The sequence below is a fragment of the Streptopelia decaocto genome (assembly GCF_964273445.1).
Source record: "Streptopelia decaocto genome assembly, chromosome: 5".
In the NCBI taxonomy this organism is placed as follows: Eukaryota; Metazoa; Chordata; class Aves; order Columbiformes; family Columbidae; genus Streptopelia; species Streptopelia decaocto.
Genome location: NC_138659.1, coordinates 46,816,106 through 46,832,304, shown reverse-complemented (window position 1 = coordinate 46,832,304; position 16,199 = coordinate 46,816,106). Strand labels below are relative to the sequence as shown.

Here is a 16,199-nt window from a genome sequence, read left to right as displayed (position 1 = left end):
ACAAGACCAGATCTTTGGTGTGATTCTGTATGACTGTTCTTGCAGAGCTGTGCTTGCAAAGGCTCCACATCAAACCAACGTGTGATTTCAGCAGTGGCCTGTGAAGCTCAGGGGACCCTGCAGCAGGCAACTAAGAAAAACAAATGTATTTTTAGTGCATTTAAATTCGCGATACAGGAGTCCAAAGCTGAAAATTGTGTGGGAGGGGATATACAAATAGAAGACAGATTTATTAATAAATGTAGCCCCTGTTACGGATTTAACCATGCTACCACTGTCAACAGTAATATTAAACCACTGATAAAAATCACGGAAATGCACCTGCATGGTGCCCAAAAGGAAACATGAATAGCACCTAAATGTCCTCTCACCTGTCTCCTCAATTCAGAACCGACAATTTTTTTTTCTACAGATTATTTTCCTAGAAAAAGTGATGCTGAGCTCTTGTCAAAGTTAATAGCTGTCTGTTTCCCTGGTTGCATCCCCTGGGGATCTAAATCTCTGGGGCCTGTATCTCCAAGGAAGCAAAATGTCTCACTCCTCCTGAATTTCAATGAGTTTGAGCTCTTAATCCCCTTAGAGTTTTGAAACCTAGCTAATATGCATCTATGCACACTCAGATACATACCTAACACAGAAACACTTTGACAGAATACTTTTTTCTGTCAGAAAATATTCTTTGATCAAAGCTAATATAGCTTGTGAAGCCAGGCTGATTTTGATGAAGTTTCTCCTTGGGAAGGAAAGAGGCAGGAGGGGGTTTCAGGAGAGCAATATATTATGTCCCAACAGTTTTAGAAATGGAAGAATACCTTTCTCTATGTGCAGAAAACTTTCTATTTCATATATTTTTAGCATATCAAGTAGCAAGAAGCATAAAAGAATGAAATACACCCATCTGATCTGAATCAATTAGTTTCCCAGGGTGTTCTCTTTGTTTACTGTCTGATATGAAAACAAATCTAGAAAGATCCAATATTTTCAGAACAAAAGCTCTGTGTTTGGGTCAATGATTAGCAATATCTACTGGAGTTTGTTAGACAACACAGATTTTTATAGAATAAAAGTTAAATGCAATGAAAATTTTTGCAGACTTCACCCCTTCTGACTGCAGCTTGGGGGTACTGACCAGTGCAGCATGGTTGTAACTGCTGGTCTGTACATTGTAAAGCTCCCTGGGATGCCCTGAGCCATGGAGGCTTCTCTTGCCCCAGCACAAATCCATACCCCAAACTGAGACCAGAACCTTCCCGGGCACAGGCACCAGACACAAAATGGATCACACGCAAGAGAAGAAACTTCTTCTCAGTGAGGGTGGCAGAACACTGGAACAGGCTGCCCAGAGGGGTTGTGGAGTCTCCTACTCTGGATACATTCAAAACCCACCTGGACACGTTCCTGTGGAACCTCATCTGGGTGTTCCTGCTCCAGCAGGGGGATTGGACTGGATGATCTTTTGAGGTCCCTTCCAATCCCTAACATTCTGTGATTCTGTGAAGGCCCTGCCAGCTCCTGCCCTCTTATCTCTCTGAGCCTTCGAGAGTCTTGGAAAAACCTGGGCCCTGACATGTTTACTTTCCTTGGCCCTAAACCCCAAATTAAGGCTAAGATTGGTAGCCTACCTTAAGCAAGTACGGCTGACAAGAAATGGGATTCCACCAGTACGGAGAGCTGACCTTTCTCTCTTTCCACATCCTTGAATACGGGAATCGTGGGCCCCACCAAGACAGCTCTTCTTGAGCCCAATCCCAAAGCCCAACCTAAAATGTAGGCCAGACTAGAACTGGCAAGAGATGCCACCACTAAAACTGCACCTAAAATGCCACAAGAGGACAGCTCTACCCCACTGTGCAGCAATAGCAATAAGAGCTCAGGGTTTCCCTTCCTGGGAGGGTGGGAAGATGCCTGTTCACGGTTGGGGACGAGCATGTGCCCCTCTTTGGTCACTGGCATCCCAGACAGCACTCTCTGCCACTCGCGCCATAGGGCTGAGCAAGGAGGACAAAGCCTGAGCAGGCACAGAGATAAATTACTCTTTCCATAGTGTGGGTGGCCCTTCCACCTCAGGGCAATCACATTAGAGCTGCCTACCTGGGGAATGCCTGCTCGGCATAAAAATATGAGGCGTTCATGAGTTGCATTTCAATCAGTTTTCAGATGTACAGACTTTGAATTTTATGCCTGCTTCTATGTGAGTTAAAAACCCCTCAGTTCTAGACTCTGGAAAGTATTGATAAGAATTGAAGTCCACATTCCTGTAATAACAGCTCCAGCTACTCTTTTTCCTATACTTGTCCTCTGGTTCTGGGTGCATATGATATTAACTGTTACCTTGGAGAGGAATATTCAGCATTTTTTGTGTGTGCATTTGTGTGCATAAGTAAATTCAACATAAAAAGTGCTACACACTTCATATAAACTTCAGCATGTGCAGAGAGTCCAAATCACACTCTAGCCTTCCCTCTCTAAATCACATGTTAAGGGCAGATGTGGAAGGCAGGTGATACGGGAGGCAGGAGAGTACCTGAAGGCATTCTGCACAGAATAAGAACTGCTCCACGAAGGACAAAAGTGGAGCTCCAGCCAATTTCAAGACCCTTCTCAAAACATTCCCTGTTGTCACATCTTTGCATGTGATAGGGAAGTTCTGATTTAGCTTTGAAAGCAAAGGAAAGGGAGCAGAGTGGGTCTGGGACCTACACCACAGGTAAGACAGACACTCCCACAACCTTGAGTTTAACACACCTGTAACCAGAGCTGGGCTGTTCCTTGCACACCGGTCAGTTCACTCGCAAGTTCCACAACATGGTGCAAGAAAGAATTGTCCAAGCTGTTCTCCAAACATCTTAGCAGCAGCAGGATGTGCTAAGGGAAAGTAAATGTAACAAACACGCTAGTTGGTTGCATGTTTACTCTCCGGCTGCGACCTGGGGGGGGTCATAGTGCTCCTTATTTAAGCAGAGCTGAGTCAGTATTAGCACAGAGTTGAGACAAAGTTTAAATGTGCAGTTCCCACCACAAACAAAGCAAGACATTCTTGCCTGTCCAAACCACATCATCCCTTCCCCCTAAAATCTCCCCACAAAGGACAGAGAGATGAATTATACTGGAGCACATCATCACTCTCCACCAACTTCCACTACTACAGGGTACAAATGATGGTGAAAATCCAGGAACAACTGCTGATGACCATTTCAGACAACTGTTTTTGGTGGTGAAGAATACTACATGAGCTATCCTTTGCTTTTTCTTAGCACAGCACCATAGCTTCCGTCTGGCTGCTGAGAGAAACTCTGGAAGCATTTTGGGATCTACAGCAACCTGAGTCAAGTCTGATGGCAGGAGAGAAGAGCCTAAATCCATTCAGATGTCTTTATTGTCCATCACCATCTCCATGTTTGAATTACCAGCTATAAGAGGGAAGCAGACTCACAATACCATTACACAGTAGGAACAGCGAAAGAGAAAGAGTCCCATGTTTTTGGTGGTTAAACCTAATCAGAGACACATGCCTGAGCCTTTGGCCATGATCACCAAACTCTGATCTTCCCTGTTGCCAGAACAAATATGCCAATGTCCTATATAAGAGTTTATGCATCTCTCCACAGCCCACTCCCATCACTTGGAATACTCTATGTAGTCCTGCAAGATTCAAATGAAAACCAATAAACACCTCTTTTGCCTTCTCACTGTGTTATTAACTGAATGAGTTTAACACTTTTACATCTGAAAGGAAAATCATCTCACAGTTACAGTTCTGGCTCACGGGGGTCCAAGTTCAGTTTTCATTTCTACCACAGACTCTCTATAAATAATCAGCCCAAGATCATTAAATTCACATTAATGTCATCAAAAGATAGTGATGCAATCATTAATGATCTTGGTCAAATTTATAAACCTGTCTCAGCTCTGCAATAGAAAGCTGAAAGTAATACCGTACTGTTTGGTTTGAGGAGTTTGAATAACCTTAGTTGTAACTCCGCTGCTTCTTTCTTCAGAAGATGGTCATATTGCAGTAAAAACATATTACAGTTTGAAAGATTTTTATTTTTTACATAAATATTGTGCTTAATATTATTTCACAGAGAAACTGAAAATTTCAGGGGGAACGCAAACATGGATTCCCTCCAGCCCTTCCCAGGGTAAAAACCTCTGTTTTCCATCCTGCTATACTGAGTCTTAATGGTAGAGCCCCCTGCTCCAGCTGTTTGTGAGGAGTGAGTATGCTCTTTGTTGCAATGGAAGCAGAGGAGGAAAGAGAGAAGGGGTAACTTCTTTGAGAATAAGCAGGAAAGCCAGAGAAATCAAGATCACAAACCTCCCAGCTCCGCAGTCTCCTGTTTATATTGCACATGCTCCACTCAGCACATTCCCTCCCACCTCACAGCTGATCCAGAGCAAAGCTGGTCTCTATCACCCTTTGGGATGCACATGCACCTTTTTTCTCCTGGCAAGAACCTCCCTCATTACCCCTCTGATGTAGCACTGTCACAACTACGATTACAGAGAAACCCCTGGCAGGGAAGGTGGTGGTGCACAGGGAGCCGCGGAGGTGTCACACCAGCATCCCTTCCACAGGCACACCGTCACCCTACCAGGCACCCATGGCTCCCTTATCAGCACCATACCCAGCTCTCCATAAGCCAAGAAAGCTTCATACTGTCAGACACCATTGAAGGATTACTGAATAAATTAACAGAAAGAAAATACATGCCTGAACAACTACATTTCTTCTGTTCCCAACTGTTTTGGAGTAGTCCCATTGCTGAATGTGGCATATGTACCCACACCTCTAGATATATGTAACATCCTCATACTGGGTTTTACATTTCTTTCAGGTTATTTTCTTGTATCCCATATACACCTGACATACAAAGCAATAAATATAGCAAGAAACTTTTCATATTTCCCAAACGATACCAAGGCTTTCTAAGGAAGCAGGTACACAATCACATCCACGCACAAATCTCATACTTGTGAAAATGCACTTTATAATTATAACCAAATGTGAAGGTGAGGGGTTTTTTAAAAAAAATGAACCAGAACTGGAAGCCTACCTGCAGTAAAAACATTACCTGTGTTCACTCTCACTGCCATTAAAAGGTAGAAGGAAATCAGAAGTCTTGTTCCAGTAACTGCTAGTGACGTGTTGTCATGAGGTTACAAGACAGACCCTGAAGGAGGAAACACTCACTTTATTGTTTAAGCATGCACAGACTGAGACCAAACTATGGTCAGTATTTCACAAGGCACAAAAACCCACTAGATTTTCCTGTCCCTAACTCCTTAGATGGCCTGATATAGTTGAGTCAGACCAGAATCTTCTCTTGCTGTGGGAGTATTTTAAATGCCAAACTCTACACGTATATCTAAATAAAACCAATTTTTCATTCTCTGTGGGCCCAAGTTTAATGGACCTCTGACAGCGTTTCTGCCAGGCACAAACTGTGAGAAATTACTCACTGTACTGCATCAGGAACCAATAAATGTTACCCCAGTAGCAGAGCAAACACACCAAGGTAATGGGTGAGGAACAGGAAGAACCCAGGACTCCTTGTGGCAAAGAGGTCCTAAAAACTGACTAACACCATTCTGTGTGGTCAGACAGCCCTGTTATTTCGCATACCACAATACATTTAATGCCATGCTACAGTTTTATACAGTCCTGCTATGAGGGAAACACAGCTGTGATGTCCTTATCTCCAAAGGAAATAAGAAATGACAACAGGAGGAAAACAGAGGGAGAGCAGACACCAAACACCTAGCAATTTTAGCATTTCCACAGTGATTTCCAAACAGATGTCCAAGTGCTTCCCAACAGAACTATGGGGTTTTTTCCTCCAGATATGTAAAGAGAGAGTACTTTTACCCCCTCTGAAAAAATGCTAGTCTGCAAAACAAAAATCTCAAAGCACTTGCCTGCATGATTTATCATGAGTTATTGTCATTCACAGTCAGTGACAGCAGAGAAGGCTTGAGGAACACCTGGGAAAAAGAAGTAACCCTCCCAGTGCTTCACCACAGGTATGGCCCTTCCTGCTTATAGTCTGCCAAAGAGTGTTTTATAGTGTTTGCAAAAAAGGTGCTATGGGTAACTGGGGAGAGGAGAATATTTGCCACAGTGGTTAAGTAATTAAATTTCCTGCTAAGCTATTTTAGTAGTTTAGAGGCTTTTAAAGACCATTGCAAAATCCCTTTACAATTCAGTAACCTTGCTTCTTTGGAACCTACATATCACTCTCCTCATTTTGTTTTGACAGGGCTAGAAAAAGAACAAATAGTCCCTAGAATATCCAGGTATATTTAGATAGCCTACATCCACTTTGGCAGTGTGATCACTGATGGACATGGTGCCATCAAGCACGATACATATCTGTGTGAAGGATGTCATTTAGCAGCAGACAGTCAGTCCAGGTTATTTATGTACGAACTAGCATTGTTCACTGTTTTGCCTGCAAAAATTGTACATATAAGTCAGAGTTAGGGTATGAATAAATCAAGATTTTTACAGTTTACACAGTGTGGCTGACAAGAATAACAAGACTTGTCAAGACAGAGCAAGAAAATGCTTGTGTTCTCCCCATAAATCCAGCCGGCGTGCATGCCATGGACATCACTCTGTAGATATCCTGCTTACAAGGCAGTGATATAGCTTGTTGAACCAGAGGATGTATGAAAATTAAACATGCTCCTTTCACTGTCATGTATAACCAAACTCAGCTGCTCAGTACAGAATGGCATGAATGCAAAACTCACAGGTGAACCAAAGCCCTTGCTAGAGATCAACTCTAGACCACACCAGCACTTCAGCCCCTGGGGCTGGCACAGTCCCTGGATTTTACTCGGGTAAACGTGCAGCACTGTGGTCACAGATGGACCTTAGGACCTCTCTTGGGAATGCAAGCATGTGCTTTAACCATTCTTAGAAGGGAATCCCACAGCTCAGCAACTCTCAAACTGGACTAAGTGCTGAGGTACTTAACTGGTTAGGATCCCGGAAATCCAACTGGCTGGGGCATACCTCAGTCTTTGCCTTCGACTGCTGTTACAAGAGCAAATCTGAGTACCCAGGCAGCCTTACACCAAAGCAGTGCTTGTGCTTCCCCTAGGAAGCAAGTTATATTTCAACAAATTTTCTGTCTATAACAACAGGCCTAAATACTCAGCTTTGAGGTAATTTACCTTATCTCAAAAATGCATGCATCTATCGCTCCATTCCCACATACACTTCCCAGCAACCATCTAGTCTTTGCTTGAAGAGATTTCTACAGTCAACAGTCCTGTACATACGCTGGCTCTCAAAACAAGTAGTTTAACCTGGCGAGAGCCCAGAGTTTGGTTCTTCATGCCTACTAGCTTTACCTATGAGCACTGTGCTCTGTCTCCTCCCACACCTTCAAGTACTTTATCTCAAAGTACTGTGCTTATTTGAATTTATTTTTTTACAACAATCTGTCAACAAAACAAATAAATAGAACTATGTAGCAAGAATCTCAACAATAGAGGTTAATTGGAAGAATAAATAAAATGCCTGGCAACAGACTTCCATAGGGTGCTGGGCCATCTTATCTAGACTGTGCTTTTGCTGAGAAAGGTTGGACCAGATGATCCTTGAGGTCCCTTCCAATCTGGTATTCTATGATTCTATGATATGGTAAGTGAGATTACATGATCCAAAGTTATTGCAGAGAAGGCTGAAATACAAATTAAATGACAGAAAAATCTCTACTCATACTGCGACTTTAACATGATTTTATGGTGCCTTGAAACAGAGATGCTCAAATCCTGTAACTGAAACTGTCCTTGGTACAAAAATATCTGGAAACAACAAATACAATGCAGCACTATTTTATACCATGGCTTTTTGACAATGTGCACGCCAGCCAGTTCCATGGACAGAAATTCATAAAGTCAAATTTAAGTAGTTCAGCACAAGAAGAAAAACTTGAGGAAATTTATATAGCAGAAGAATCTCTGATATAAGATCCCACACAGACAAAGAACATAACACCAAGAGAAAAAAGATGACTTCTCTAGTCGGTGAGAACAGCCAATGAGGAAGATGTGGCATCAAAAACTGTAAAATCATACCTAGGAGCAGAAGAAAGCATGGAAAGAAAGTTGTGTAGTGAAGCAGAGAGAAAGCTTTGTTCAACAGACTGGAAAAGGTTCAAAGCACATTTTATAATAAGATTACGAAGAGTTGGTTGACTTCACTTTTCAGACTTAAGGATCTTTTTTCAAAACCATTGAGTCTTGACTTAAATTGGTGGAAATCTAGGGGAGTTCCTTCCAAATATCATCAAAGGTGGAGCTTATGAGCTTAAGGGAAACCACACACATAGTGCTTTGCCAGCCATAGCTTCAGCTCATCAACCACTCACCTCAAGATTTTTGCAGAGGAAAGCAGCAGTATTGGTATATATTTAACTAAGTCAAAGGATAATGCTGAATTTTTTAACCTTGGTACATGGTTATCTCAGGGAAAATTCCAGAAACAACTAGGTTTTAGTATTGCTCTGTGAACATATCATACTGCTGGCACTGACTGCAACACAGGGCCCTGCAACAATGCAAGTAGGAAGTTTTCTCTTGATAACTCACCTAGCAAAGACAGCATTTTCCAGTGCACTTCAGTTCTGGGAGCCAATTTTAAGAGTATGCTACAGAGATTTGATTTTCAGAGACCAGGCAAGCTATATTGGTTGCAGACTAACCAAATGGTGCCTCAGGAATATGTATTCTTTTTCCCCCTGAGGCTGGAATCAGTGCTGATGCCAAAACAACATCACAGAACCCAGCAATAAACCTCTCTTCTTTGCTGACCTAGGTTCTAAGTGCCATCTTGCCTGTCAGGTGAGGGAAACTCTGCTGCTGTTTAGCTTTTGGACTTGGAGATCCTATCAGCCAGGATATATTAGTTGTTTTCACTGCAGTACACAAATGTGTGTGCACGTTAATATAGTTAAGAGATTGTACAAGTGTCTAGTGGGCAGTTAATCACAACTATCCACTGAACAGGCATTTTGTGTGCACTGAAGTTTTGAATGCTTGGGCTTGAATGCCTCTTTTATAAGATTTAAATCATCACCCATAGCTGGGACTAATCAACTCTTGAACTAACACCCTGGATGCAGTTTGAGACCCTGACAGAAGCTGGGCTCGATAGGACAACTTCTTGCAGCTACAGAGATTTTTGTGATTGTGTCAGACTGCAGGAGACGGACAAGTCATGTGCAGTTTAGGATCTCTCATAGGCACATAGTGACCTGATTTCTCTGGTAATGCTTTCAGAGGCTGACCAGATGGCATTGTGAACATAAGGTGCTTATCCTCCAGCAAAGCTCTGGCCTTAGCCACTCCCTTGTGGAGCACCAGCCTGAAAATGTGGAATAAAAGCCCCCATACCTGAACATATTCATAGTCAGTGCATCTGAAACACACAAACAAAAGCTGAATGATGACTTGGACAAATCCATATCCAGACACTGAACTTTTCTAGCAGAGACTCCCACCATTGAGACATTGAAAAAGAAAGTAATTTTGGGGAATTCCTTCTGTGCCAATATCCCTGCTCTAAGATCAAAAGCCAAAGCATGATGAGACAGTTGTGCATTAAAAACCAATGTAAGTTATCCAAAGGCTGCCATAAGTCTTGTAATATGGAAGGGCTACTGGGAACCACAGACATACATTGGTTGGAATCAACACTTGCTCATGTCCTTTAATGGAGGACTAGGGAGCACTCTTTGCTCCCCACCAGTAATTAAAAAAAATACTTGATGAGTCCTGCAGAGAAATTAGCTGTGATGAAGAGAAATGCTCACATCTGATATGAACTGGTTAATCTGAGGAAAAAAAAAAAAAGACTGATGTGTAAGGAGGTTTTCCCCTCACCTTTAACCCACAAGAGAAGAAAGTCAGTGCTAAGCTTTGGACAAATTCTCCTCTGAACAAACTTCAGTAAAAAGTGCATGTGCATCCAATCTGTGTTTACCAACTGACAATACTTTTCTGAAGCTATTCATGAGGGGGTAGTTGGCAAAAGCATTGGACAATAGAGAATCAGGCAACAGATCTCTAGACTTGATCCAATGAAGACTGAAGTCACTAGGAGACTTCCACTCAGTTTTGGCACGTTATATGTCTGATATACCATATACCTCTTATACATCTACAAGAGGAAGCATTTATCCCTCTGCTTTTATATTTCACCTAAGTTTATTACTTGAGATTACATTGTCCATGCAAGATTTTAGTTTTTCTTGCTTAATGCAATCACAAGAAGTTGCCATTGTAGTCTATTCTTCAGATACACAGAATTTCTCCAGAGCTAAAATCCTGATTTCTTCAATTATACGCAGTCCTTCACATCAGTCATGGGTCACATAGCCTAAAGGGCTGAAAAGGTCACAGCAAGAACCCCTATTACACCTTTTTGGATAATATTTTGTATAAAGAATACATAATTTTATTTCTTCTGCTACCCAACCATGCCAACCCTCTGTCAGCAGGGATCATTTCTCCTGTGTTCCTGCAATTCACAGCCATAGTGACAAAATAAGATGGAACGATTTGGTGTTAGATGGTGTATTAAGCTTTAAACAAAGTAAGGGACTGCCTGGCTCACTAAGTTGACAAGGTCAGACCATGATCCAACATCTGTTCTGGCAGGCAGAGAGACACTTTTACAGAGTAAAAGTATACTTTACAGTGTAAAACCCTGCTGTAAACATATTTAATACAAAAAATGTTTTTTGTTTTTTTTTTTTTTTTTTACATTTACTTGTCATTTGTATTCTACAGATTCCTTCTGCAAGCTATAACAGACAAAACAGAAAAAAAATATGTTAATCCAGTGATCAGCAGCAGAACAAATAAACACAGCTCCTTCACCAACCTCCTGACTTGGAAATCTTGCAAGGAGGACTGGCAACTCCTTTATCCTTGACATAAAAATTCAATGCATGGCCAGCTCTTCAAAAATAGGAAGCTGAGAATCAGATCTATCTAATCTCAAAACCAAAAAGAAAATAAAGTGATAACAAGCACACAGAAGACCCAGAAATAGGCTTGATTTTTCAGTACAACAGAAACATTACCAATGAGAGCATGCCCATGAACTTGACTCTCACACTCTATGTCAGTCAGCTGATCGGAGCCAGCCCAGCGAGAGCCAGAGCCGGCGAGGTTCAGCCGACCACGAGGTTCAGCAGAGATTAGGAAGCTCAGAGGGAAACGTACAGGGACAGCGTGATTCCCGGCGGGTCCCGATCCCCAAAGCCCCGGCAGCCATTGAGAGAGAGCGGCTGACGTGGCGGGGGGCGTTCCCACGGTGACGGCGGCCACACCCCCTCCCCTTGCCTTGAAAAAGCCTTTGGGAGGGCAGCGACAAGTGCTGCCCACCAGGTGCAGGGAGGAGCAACCAGCTTGTGCAGCTGGTGAGTCCCACCCGCACGGTGCTGCAGCAGCGGGTGCGGTAGCTTGTGCAGCAGGGTGCAGAGAGCACTTGTTGCTTGTCAGCCCCTCTAACTTACTGCCAGCATCCCAGACTGCTGACGACCATGGTCGCCTCCAGGAGGAGAGCTTGTCTCAAACAGACTGTGACAGCGCAGACTGAGGTTCTGTCCCGAACGGTGGCTGTTCAGGTCTCCGGTTGCAGGGAGTGCCAGAGCCTGCTGCTGCCGGGGGAGGGAGGCCAGCACTCCACCTGTGTGAGGTGTGAGCAGGCGCAAGATCTGCTTGACACGGTTGTGAAACTTAAGGAGGAGGTTGAGACGCTGAGGGCCATCAGGGAGTGCGAAAGGGAGATCGACTGGTGGAGTAACACCCTGACGTGCCAGTCGGAAAGGTCCCAGGGAGGTACCCCCCAAAAGGAGATGGACCTCCTGCCCTCTCGGACAGAGGCGGAAGTCCTGAGACAGCCCCACCCTTGTTGCTGTCGGGCAGAGGTAGGGGACCTAAAAGACGACAAGGGTTGGAAGTGTATTCCGGTTCGGCATCACGGGCAGCTCCCCTTCCTGCCTGCTTTGCCTCCCCAGGTGCCCCTCCGTAATAGGTTTGAGGCCCTGGATCTTGAAGAAGATGTAGGGGAGGAGGTGGTGCCAAGCCTGCCTACAAGATCACATAGGAAGAGGCGGTTGACTTCACAACTTAAGACTGCCTCTGATAAGAAAGAAAGAAGGGTGATTGTAATAGGAAATTCCCTTCTGAAAGGAACAGAGGGCCCAATATGCAGAGTTGACCCTCATCTTAGGGAAGTTTGTAGTCTACCTGGAGCCCGGATCAAGGATATCGCTAGAGAGCTCCCCATACTGGTGCACTCGACAGACTACTACCCGCTGCTGGTCTTCCAGACAGATGGGGAGGAAGCTGCTTCCCGTAGTCTGAGGGGAATGAAGAATGATTTCAAGGTCTTGGGAAGGATGGTGAAAGACTTAGGGGCTCAAGTGATCTTCTCTTCACTCCTTCCATCTTCAAGTGACGATGTGGGATGGAATAGGAAAATTCAGTCTCTAAATGGCTGGCTCCAGGACTGGTGCTACAGGCAGGGCTTTGGATTTTTTGATAATGGTTGGTTTTATAAGACTCCAGTCTGGACAGTGTTACGCAGGAAAGGTTTATCTCGCAGGGCCAAAAGGATGCTGGGGCAGGAATTAGCTGGGCTCATTTGGAGAGCTTTAAACTAGGCTCAAAGGGGGATGGGATCGTAGCTGGGCTTGTCCCAGTGGGGCAGCATTCTAAAACTGATGAGGACCGGGTGGCCTCCTATGCCCCTAGGGAGAAATTGCACAGCATCCTCACAGCTAAGTTAAAGAGGTGTGGTCTAGACAATAGAGTAGTGAGGTGTGTTGCAAACTGGCTTAAGGAGAGAAGCCAGAGAGTGGTAGTCAATGGTGCGGAGTCTAGTTGGAGGCCAGTATCTAGTGAAGTGCCTCAGGGGTCAGTACTGGGGCCAATATTATTCAATATATTCATTAACGATTTAGATGAGGGAATAAAGTGTACTATCAGCAAGTTTGCTGATGACACCAAGCTGGGAGGAGTGGCTGACACGCCAGAAGGCTGTGCTGCCATCCACCAAGACCTGGACAGGCTGGAGAGTTGGGCGGGGAATAACCTGATGAAATTTAACAAGGGCAAGTGTAGAGTCCTGCATCTGGGCAGGAACAACCCCAGGTTCCAGTATAGGTTGGGAAATCACATATTAGAGAGCAGTGTAGGGGAAAGGGACCTGGGGGTCCTGGTGGACAACAGGATGACCATGAGCCAGCACTGTGCCCTTGTGGCCAGGAAGGCCAATGGCATCCTGGGGTGTATTAGAAGGGGGGTGGTTAGTAGATAGAGAGAGGTTCTCCTTCCCCTCTGCTCCGCCCTGGTGAGACCACATCTGGAATATTGTGTCCAGTTCTTGGCCCCTCAGTTCAAGAAGGACAGGGAACTGCTGGAGAGGGTCCAGCGTAGGGCAACAAAGATGATTAAGGGAGTAAAGCACCTCCCTTATGAAGAAAGGCTGAGGGAGCTGGGTCTCTATAGCCTGGAGAAGAGGAGACTAAGGGGTGACTTTATTAATGCTTATAAATATATAAAGGGTGAGTGCCACGAGGATGGAGCCATGCTCTTCTTGGTGGCAAAAAATGATAGGACAAGGGGTAATGGGATCAATCTGGAACACAAGAGGTTCCACTTAAATTTGAGAAGAAACTTCTTCTCAGTGAGGGCGACAGACACTGGAACAGGGGAGGTTGTGGAGTCTCCTTCTCTGGAGACATTCAAAACCCACCTGGATATGTTCCTGTGCGACCTCACCAAGGCGTTCCTGCTCCAGCAGGGGGATCGGACTAGATGATCTTTTGAGGTCCCTTCCAATCCCAAACATACTGTGATACTGTGATATGTGTGTTAAAGCAGGCCACTGATTATCCCTATTCAACTCTCCGAAATTCTGAAGGGCACCAAGGCCATTTCTGTCGTACTGAAAATGACATTAAGAGAGACAGCAGTACTGAGGGAAAATTTACTATTTGCAACCTGCCATTTGCCCAACAGCAGAAAAGCTTGCTATTCCTCCTCATATTCACCAGAAGGAAAACTGAATTTATGAACAACCAAGTAATTCTGTTTTAAGGACTCACCTCCAGGCAGAGCAGTATCATCACATGCAGAAGACAGTTAGGAAAGGGCAGAAAACAGGAAAGGACAGAAGATACATGAGTGAAGACCCCAATCACTGCTAATGATGTCAGCAGAGGGTGCTTCAGTTTCTCTGTTATTCAGCCCTTGGTATTATTCTTGGCATTTATTTCATGCTCCAGTAAGTTTTGTTTATTGAGGTGATCACGCAACTCTGGTGCCTTAAAAGAACAGCTGCCTTCTGGCTTCAGAAGAGAGATTTCATCTTATTAGCCTTAACACCTTTTCAGTATGCTGTTTAGTAACCACTTGATTACATTCTTCTAGGAAGTTAAAGAACAGGCCCCTTTGCTTTTAAAGCCAGATTTAAACCCTCAGAGAAGAAATTGAAAAGCTTACCACTGCATTTCAGTCTGGTTCTTTACCATTATTTTAACAAATTGCTTATCTAGCTTCTCAGCCCTTTCTAAATGGTGAGCTCTTTCTTACTTGCTAGAAATCTACTTCCAAGTGGATTTCAAGCACTGAGAGCAAAAGCTGCAGGAAAAATCATCATGTGCTTAGCTACAAACAAAATCCTTTTGTCAATATAAAATAAAACATTCAAAGAAAAGGTTAAATATGCATATATACTGATAACTAGAAAGAATAACATCAGCCCTTTCCCACCTTCTAGGCAATCCAAAAATGCAAAACAAAGTGATTCAGCCAGCTCTTCTCTTTCTCTTCTTTGAGGGGCAAAACCCCTGTTTGGTGCAGAGGAACATGCAACATGTTCAGTGACAGCCAGACAGCTCTTCCTGACTGTTCAACTGCCAGACTAATGTTAATGAGATAAAGAAGCCTGAGTGAATTAATAAACAATAATGACTGAAGCCTTTCCCAAACAAAGAATAAAAGTAATACACACTCATGTCCTATTTGTGAAAGGAGGACCCTCAACCAAGCAAAGCACTGTGAGATGTGCCAGCAGGCAGATTCTTTTCACCCTGCCCTCAGTCTGCTCATTTTAACTGTGGAAGGGGTCCAGTAAACGTCCGAGGGTCTGGCTGAGGACAAAGCTTGCAGTGTTTTCTTTTCTCCTTTTGAATCTTTTTGAAATGTGCACCTGTAAAACAAAGATGGAAAGGAGAGAAAACAGAGTTGTTTATTTGGGAGCATTCAGAATGGCACAAAACTTTTATACCTGACGCTGAGCCATGTTTGTATGGGTAGGCTTAAATTATCACTGATCTGAAAATTAAAAAAAGGCATGTGATTGCATTTTTTTTCCTCTTCATTAGATTGCTGGAGATCACCCATTTCCAGCAGCATTTTTTTCCCTATACCAAGGGTGCACTGAAAATATGATTGCTGCTCCTGGAAGTTTCCACAGTCAGATGAAGGTCTTCATAGACACAGGGGCCGTATTGCTGTCCCTTCAGAGCTCAAGTCCCGCAATCGACACCATTACACATTATCCTCCCCTTACTATGATCACATATGACATCTTTTCTGGACAGAAGCCACAAGCTGACATTGGTTTCTGCTGGAAGATAACTTTCTAGGAAATCAGTGGTTTTGCTTCAAAAGAAGTAGCCAGTATTGTTAAATCATCCCCCTCCTAAACTGAGTCTCTGAGTGGCTTTGCAGCTTTCTGTAGGCACATGCCCAGCAGAGCGCAGGACAGAACAGTCAGTGTGCTTTGCCTGCAGACTGCATAAAACAAGTAACATTCCCCTAGATAAGACAGCACATGGAAGCACAAGTCACCCTGAAATCTCATAACAACAATAACAATGCAAAACAAAGCCAACATTGTAGAATTCCAGTCCAGCACTGCATTCAAAACAAAACACTGTGTTTGGCTTTGGGCAGTTGCCACATTAGGCCTAAGCTTTTACAGCTGCCTCTTGGTAAGAGTCAAAATGAATTCAGACCAAGCATTTTCACACAAGCAGATGTGTAGCAGAGACAAGCAGTCATGTGCAGCAGGCAGGTGCACTCTGTACTAAAGCAAATACCAGCAATCCCTGACCTAAAAAAGGTTTGGCTGTATCTGGGGCCAGGAGATGGTTACAGTCAGC

General features: G+C 43.8%; 1 protein-coding gene across 1 annotated transcript in view; it reads left to right on the top strand.

Annotated features, from left to right (window-relative positions):
• NCOA4 (nuclear receptor coactivator 4) overlaps positions 1-15,981 on the top strand; it is a 397,571-nt gene extending 381,590 nt beyond the window's left edge. The window contains exon 11 of the transcript XR_014184244.1: positions 15,972-15,981. The gene's annotated coding sequence lies outside the window, so the exon portion shown is untranslated. The remainder of the gene's footprint in view (positions 1-15,971) is intronic.
• The last annotated feature ends 218 nt before the right edge of the window (positions 15,982-16,199 follow it).